At 34.4% G+C, this 7500-nt stretch overlaps 1 long non-coding RNA gene and 3 other non-coding genes across 5 annotated transcripts in view; all 4 read right to left on the bottom strand.

Annotated features, from left to right (window-relative positions):
• Positions 1–7500, bottom strand: part of LOC146883547 (uncharacterized) — an 8440-nt gene that overhangs the window by 222 nt on the left and 718 nt on the right. Inside the window, exons 2-3 of one of the 2 annotated variants that reach the window (XR_014984594.1) lie at positions 455–5404; positions 1–360 (exon numbers count right to left, since the gene is read on the bottom strand). The exon at positions 1–360 is cut by the window's left edge and continues 222 nt beyond it. This is a non-coding gene — a long non-coding RNA (uncharacterized LOC146883547). The remainder of the gene's footprint in view (positions 361–454; positions 5405–7500) is intronic. The other variant, XR_014984595.1, reaches the window with a different exon arrangement.
• LOC146883550 (small nucleolar RNA snoR77Y) lies at positions 5719–5794 on the bottom strand. Its single transcript, XR_014984854.1, has one exon. It is a non-coding gene; the product is annotated as a small nucleolar RNA snoR77Y (small nucleolar RNA).
• On the bottom strand, positions 5856–6012 carry LOC146883549 (small nucleolar RNA snoR2/U65). Its single transcript, XR_014984830.1, has one exon. It is a non-coding gene; the product is annotated as a small nucleolar RNA snoR2/U65 (small nucleolar RNA).
• LOC146883548 (small nucleolar RNA Z112) lies at positions 6078–6203 on the bottom strand. The gene has a single exon (XR_014984825.1). It is a non-coding gene; the product is annotated as a small nucleolar RNA Z112 (small nucleolar RNA).

The following is a 7500-nucleotide window of genomic DNA, read 5'->3' as shown; positions in this document are numbered from 1 at the left end:
CTGTTCAAGCACATGGACCTAGGAATTTCTGCATTTGTCGATTTCAAGTTTGCAGATTATCATCATCATCGACGAGGTGAGTACGTTCCTCTTGGGTTTAGAGTTTTCGTGATTGTCATCAAGTTTGCAGATTGTCATCATTTGGGTAATATAGAACATTGACTTTGACACGTGGCACGTTGCTAGGTTGACACGTAGGCATTTAAAAAAAATTAAAAGGTTTCACATTGCTTACATATGCTTTATGTCTGCTCCGTAATGGTTTCAGTTTACTGACTTCCTTCTTCACATTTTCTTCTAATGAGTGTCGTTTTCGTTTGTCCGCCATTTCAACAAACACTAACTCAGTACCTTATGCACCTTGTAGCCAAAACCAGAATGAAATTGTAGTCAAGATTCCTGAAGTCATTCAAATAATGTGGTACAAATGTGGAAATAACACCAAAATTATTACCTATATCGAAAACCAAAACATGTAAACTCATTTCCTTCATCGGAACACAAACATGGAGGCACCACATGGTAAATCAAATTCAAGTAAACCCTAAACGAAAAAAAATTTAACTTTCCCCACAAAAATCAAAGTGAAACCCATCCATCAAGACAGAATAATCAACACTAAAACTCACTTTGGAAAAAATTACTTACCTCCGACTAACTTTCTGATCACCAACAGTACATGTCGCTCCTGCAATATCCACACCACTCAGTATAATACTGCAAAAATGGACCCTTTCCACGAAAATGGATAACAGACACTACCCACTAACACTTTCCACCATTGCGTAAGCCCACAATGTCTCCATCAACACCACTAACGGGGAAATCACAAAGAAATATTGGATTACTACTCAGACCAATGGATGTCTTTTCCAACACCAACAAACTGCTCTCCACTTCTCCCACGAACTCCAGCTTTCTCTCTCTCACGCTTTCATTCAAACATGGCCAACGTGGAATTAAACAAATTAAAAAAAAACAACTTTAAAACTGATTGCCACGTATGGTTGTGAGAAAAATTATCAATTTTTATACGTTACTATATTATTTTCCTATAATATATCTATTTCATCCTTGATTAAAATATGTTAAAAGTATTAAAGAAAATGATTTTTTAACAACTAAATTGTGACAAAGTTCTCTTACAACTTGAGGTGGCATCTTCTAAGTGGCTTCCTATTTTTCCATTTTCTCATTTCTCTATATTCTAAAATTACTTAGAAAATGTCACCTCAAGTTGTAAGATAAAGTTGTCAAAATTTTATTGTCAATACATATGCTACAATACTAGGCAACAATCCAGATTCAACAATCCGGAAGCCCATGCATAGAGAGCTCATGCAATCCAGAAGCACATGCTACATCGTGTTGTAGAGTGCAAACTATGGTGATTCCAGGCCAGTAGAAACACTTCCGGTGGTGAAGCATCCAACGGTTGATCGAGGGCGACACGATGGTGAATGGAAAGGACTAGCAAAGGTGGAGCGCGCTGCACAACCTCTCGTGATTTTTCTAAGGGTTAAGTATGTTTTTAGTCCCTAAACATTGATCCAAAATTAGAATTCGTCCCTATTTGAAACTTTGATACATTTTACTTTAAAAATGAATGAATATAGTCATTTTAACCCAATTACGTTAACTTTTTTTTAGGTGTCAAACGCATTTCCCAGTAGATATTGAATCGGGAATGTACCAAACAATGTAAACGACTTCAATACTAACTTGAAACGCGTTCGACACATAAAAAAAAGTTAATGTACTTTGGTTAAAATGACTGTATTAATTCATTTTTAAAGTTTAGAGACAAAAATGTATTGAAGTTTCAAACATGGACGAATTCAAATTTTAGGTCAAAGTTCAAGACTAAAATCATACTTAACCCTTTTTTTAATGTGTCTGTATGTACACCTTAAAAAATTTAAAACAAATTAAACATTTATTATATCAAATGGCTGTAATGATTATGTGTCTTATTTAAGTAATAGAAAAATTACGAAAATGGACAGTTTGAAAAAAAAAAATACAAACTTTAGGTAGTCGTGTTCAGAGAAGATGACTTACACTAGAGAATTTGTGTCCTATGGTGATGGTTACACTCACTAAACTCGATCGGCTTGTTAAACTTTGATGATTGCAAAACAAATGAGAGGAACGACTACCCGACTAACTGGAGATATCAACAATAATTAGTCAACTAATTTCACTATGCCTATAAGGAGTCCACAAAATTTGACAAGAAATGGAAGTAGATATATTTAATTTGAAAACATAATCGAGAAAAAATATAATGAATAATTGTTGTTATATTAAATATTGTTATTAATTTTATAATTAGTTATATTAATTGTTCTTAATACTTTTTAAATATTTATATTAGTTATTGTTATTATTTTTAGAAATTATTATATTACATATTTTTATAATTACTTATTGCATTTCCTATTATGCCACTTACCATTGAAGATACTATTCATCCTTGAATAATGTGAAATCATGTCAAAGAAGAAGTTATTCACAACTAAGAAGGAGTGCACCACCAACATTACCTGTTGGTTGATGTTATCAATGAGAAATGACTAATCAGACATACTCTAGTTTATAGTTTTCCACACACGAAGGTGAAGTTGAATATCACACTTTGTTGACGTAGTCCTCTACTAAAGCTGTGCGAGTACATGCTTAATTATTCTATGTCAGGTTTCTGTGAGGAAAAGAAAGTTTCAGTTGGTTTGAGTTTTGGGGAGGGTGAAGGAAGAAGGGTTTTAAAGAGAGAGAAAGAAGAACACAACACAATTGTGTTAATCTACTATAACTATAAGAAAACAAACTGGTAGGGATATTACATAACAACCCTTATTTAATTTTCTGACACGTGTTCCTTTTATTGGTTTTTTAGTCATTTACTTACTTTCCAAAAGTATCAGAAAGCTCCTGTATCACGTCTCTGCATTTCCCCAATTGAAATTGAAATTGTACAAATTGGAATTCGTAATTGAAGGGCGGGAACACTGGATGAATAACTATAAGAAAACAAACTGGTAGGAATATTACACAACAACCCTTATTTAATTTTCTGACATGTGTTCCTTTTATTGGCTTTTTAGTCATTTACTTACTCTCCGAAAAGTATTAAAAAGCTCCATATATCACGTTTCTACATTTCCCCAATTGAAGTTGAAATCGTACAAATTGGAATGCATAATTGAAGGACGGGAACACTGTGGATGAATAACTATAAGAAAACAAACTGGTAGGGATATTACACAACAACCCTTATTTAATTTTCTGACACGTGTTCCTTTTATTGTCTTTTTAGTCACTTACTTACTCTCCAGAAAGTATCAGAAAGCTCCCTGTATCACGTCTTTGCATTTCCCCAATTGAAAATGAAATCATACAAATTGGAATGCGTAATTGAAGGGCGAGAACACTATGGATGAATGAATGTGATTGGATTTGTCATATTAGTTTGCAGTTTGCAATCTTGGAGCTAATTTCCAAAAAGATTGTATAATACATTGTGCTTAGTTTTCTTTGTGTGCCAAACCGTGGAAGGAGGAAAATTTATTTCTTTGCTCTTCATCTATTGAGGTAAGATTTTTGTGTTCTTTGCCTTTGATCATAAAAGTTTTCTCTATTTATTTGTTGGTGATTTGTGTTACTTAAATTAAAGCTGATAAGGTAAGATGTTTTTGTTAGTTTTTGTTAGGTTCTTTTTCTTCTTCTGCTACTTTTTTGTTTCTCTCTGTTACCCTTTCTTTCGGCATCTAAGATTTTCGTGTTCTTTGGTGTTTCCTCGGTTAAAGCTTGAAGAATGAAGGTTATGTTGTTCTTCTACTTATTTCCAGTCACCATAAGCTTGAAGTTAAGGTTCTTCTTATTCTACTTTTTTGTTCCTTTATTCTTCTCCTTCTTCTTTTTTTACATATAAGATTTTTATGTTCTTTTGTGTTTCTTGGGTTAAAGCTTGAAGGTTACATTGAAGGTTACAAATCTTTGACATGCTTGCACGTTCTCACTGGTGGCTATAATTTTGTTTCTTGCACTTCCAAGAGATTAAATTATCACCATGAAAACACCATATTTGGAAGCAGATCTTCTATTAGAACCAAAGTCTGTCCAATCAACATCTGAAAGCTAATATAGGGATTTTCTATTTTTTCAGAAAGCACCTAGTCTAATCATAATGATTACCATGATAACCCTTTTGGAGATCTGAGTAACCTAAAAATAAATGCATTCGAGAGATTTGATAGAAAGTTTAAAAATACCTAATTTAAGGTCATGGCCAAAACATGTGAAACTAAATATAAGGAGAGAAACAAGGTAAAAAGTCTATCTGCAATACAAGACATAATAGGAACCTGATTGCAAAAAACAAAAAGTGAAGAAACGTTTGGACAAGATGACATGTGAGAAATGCATCATCCCAAAAGTGAAGAGGAACATAATGAAAAAATTGTATTTTTTTTTTTAATAAAGCATCTCTTGAACTCTTAACGGAGAACTTGCCGCCCTAGATGCAGAAAGTAATATGGATGCCCATTATATAACACAACTTTCTTTTCAACTTTCTAAATCAGCGCATCATATACCATGAAAAGGAATAATAGCTAACAAAAATATGAAAACAGGGAACCTAGCCAACTATCAAGCCTGTAACAGCAACAAGCCATCTGGTAGAATATCATTTATCTACTGCAAACTAAAGCACAAGGATAATACGGAAAACCATTGGTTCTTACAACCCAGTCAAAAAATAAAAAATAAATCAACTGCCTTAATATTGAAATTTTTTGTTATTATAGAAACCTCAGAAAAAAAAATCTTAAAGCTTTTAGTCACAAACAATCCTACAATTTTCCTTTCACCCAATCAAATGGTGTTCTATCTTCGTATCAGTAGGATATCATTAATCATTAATGTAATACAAAGAGAAACATAAATGGTTCCAATTTCCAAATCACAGTATTCTCTCATTCTCAAGTTACATTGCACTCGCACTCATAGAATTACTACATCATCAATGAGAGGAACAAAACAAAACTAATACATCAACAAGTATCATTGAAGAAAAGAGAAATAGAAAAATAAAAAGATAACAATGTTAACTTCTGACAGCAACAAAGACAACACTTGTGAGTTGATAAGCATGAGATTTTTTTTTTGTTTTTTTTGCATAAAAAAGCTTGGTGAGAATCGGATTACCAGGAAGGTGGTGTTGGTGTTTATGCATAAAACAGAGGCGCTGGTCGGCAAAAATGGAGTCTGCGCCTTCGGCGAAGAGGGAGACGGGTTCTATTGGAGTACTTGAACATTTTGTAGCTGCAGGTGACCATGGAAATTGTTGCATGCAGTGAAGGATTTGATGGAGGAAAGGAAATAGAAGATGAAGGCCATGGGTCTGAAATATAAAATAATTAATGGAGGAGTTGGGGATTGTGAGAGACAAACAAGTCACATAAATGACATGTAATTTAAGTTAAGAGGAATCTTGATATTTTACATTGCTAATTCGTTTGTCTGCATACAAGGGGGAACAATAATCGGCAAACAAAGACATTTTAAGCATCAATTCACAAACAATAATAACCATATTATATATTTCGCTCTTCACCTGAGGTATTTATGCACAGCAAGAAAAGTGAAAAAAGTAGCAACACTGAAGATAAATAAATAAAAAAGATGAAACTTGAACAAATTTTCATCCAAGTAATTAGGAAGCCTCAGTCAGCCACAGATTCTCATCAAATATCAGACGGTAATTCCAAATAAAATAAATCATCATCGGCTTCGCCACAAGCATGACAACATAAAACTAAAACAAACAACACAAAGTTCAAACGAAGAATAAAAAATGTAATCGCACAAAACGGCTCCGCAGATCATAAAGTATGAAATCCACAGATTCCTATCAGGATGCGAAACAAACGAAATTCACTTTTGATTTTGGTCCAATCATAGCATCACTGGTCACTGCAATTAAAGCTACCAGCGACGTGGCATCAGACCTAACCCTAGAAAACAAAATTAAAAACTAAAAAAGAATTTAAATAACAACAATTAAGAAAAAAAAATACCCTCAGAGACCCGTTCCAAATCACACACACAGCGCCACAAAGAACAAGTTCTTCGATTGGCGCTGCGTTTAGAGTGTCATACGGCACTTCCTATCAATTATGGGAGATCTTCCTCACAGGGCATTTTCGCTTATCCATTGTATCTGAATCTAACATGTACAAAATTAAGCACAAAAACGATGACTATGAGAGAATCACATACTATTGAATACATCAAGCCAACCCTAACATGACATCGCACTCAGTTGCGAAGCCAACCCTAAAACAAGATCGCACTCAGTTGTAGGGATGTCAAAACGGGCCAGCCCGGCCCGTTTTGACCCGGCCCGATTTTGGCCCGATTTATACGGGCTGGCCCGCAAGGGTGAAACGGGTTACACTTTTGAACCCGGCCCGCAAGCTGGCGGGCTGGCGGGCTGACGGGCTGGCCCGCGGGCTTTTTTCCATATGTTACATTTTCAGTCCAAAATCAGATTTCAACAAAATTATTGCAACAAAAACAACCCTGCAGTATATAATATAACTGATCACAAAACAAACAACCCTACAATATATATAAATGACATTTTGCTCTCTGCAAGTCATCAAGACACTGTTGCAACATCAATAACAAGTCTGAATTAGAGTACTTTAGGCATGGAGCATTACCAAAGTGCAAACAGTTACATAAAAAAAAAAAATAGAAGCATTAATTATGGATGAGAGGTTGTATAATTTGTTTGGCAACATGTGCTGCAGAAGCATCTAAACCCTCCAAATCAATAGGAGCATCTTCTGAAATCTCCCCATCATCAAACCCCGGTAGAGATGCCTCAAACAAATTAGAGTTCAGAACAGTTAAAAAGGAGGTGGCATTATAGTTCTACATCAAATATACTGCAGTGTATAAGCAAATTTCAGTTTAAGTTAAGGCCAAACAACTCAATCCTAGCTTTGCAAACACGGCACATACAACTTTGCAACTTGGTACTTTCTATCATATAATTCAATCATTAATGAAGAACATATTTTTGTCTCAAGGATGATAGAACAATATGAAACAGTGGCAGTATTTATTTGATCACAGTGCAACGATGAAATACATGTTCTCCACATATCTCCAACATGATTAAAGATAAACAGACAAACAAAGAAAACAACCACAACTATCAGCCTATCACACAGTCAGATAAAAAATAGTAACACTAGAAAAACAAGAAAAAAAGAAATGAACATCACCACCACACCAAAACGGCAGCAACTACGAAATTGAAATTGGGGGAAAATTTAACCAACAACAGCACAACAATTATGATTCACAGAATGGGTCCAATCCAAACAAGGACAAATCGCAGCAACAACAACCACACATACACCATAACTTCCAATTACAGGAAACCAATTTTAGGGTTACGAAAATCATAAATTTAGGTTACAAATT

Source organism: Vigna unguiculata, chromosome 9, assembly GCF_037176805.1.
Source record: "Vigna unguiculata cultivar grain cowpea cultivar isolate G323 ecotype 2 chromosome 9, ASM3717680v1, whole genome shotgun sequence".
In the NCBI taxonomy this organism is placed as follows: domain Eukaryota; kingdom Viridiplantae; phylum Streptophyta; class Magnoliopsida; order Fabales; family Fabaceae; genus Vigna; species Vigna unguiculata.
The sequence above is the reverse complement of the archived record's forward strand: the minus strand, read 5'-3'. Positions and strand labels throughout refer to the sequence as shown.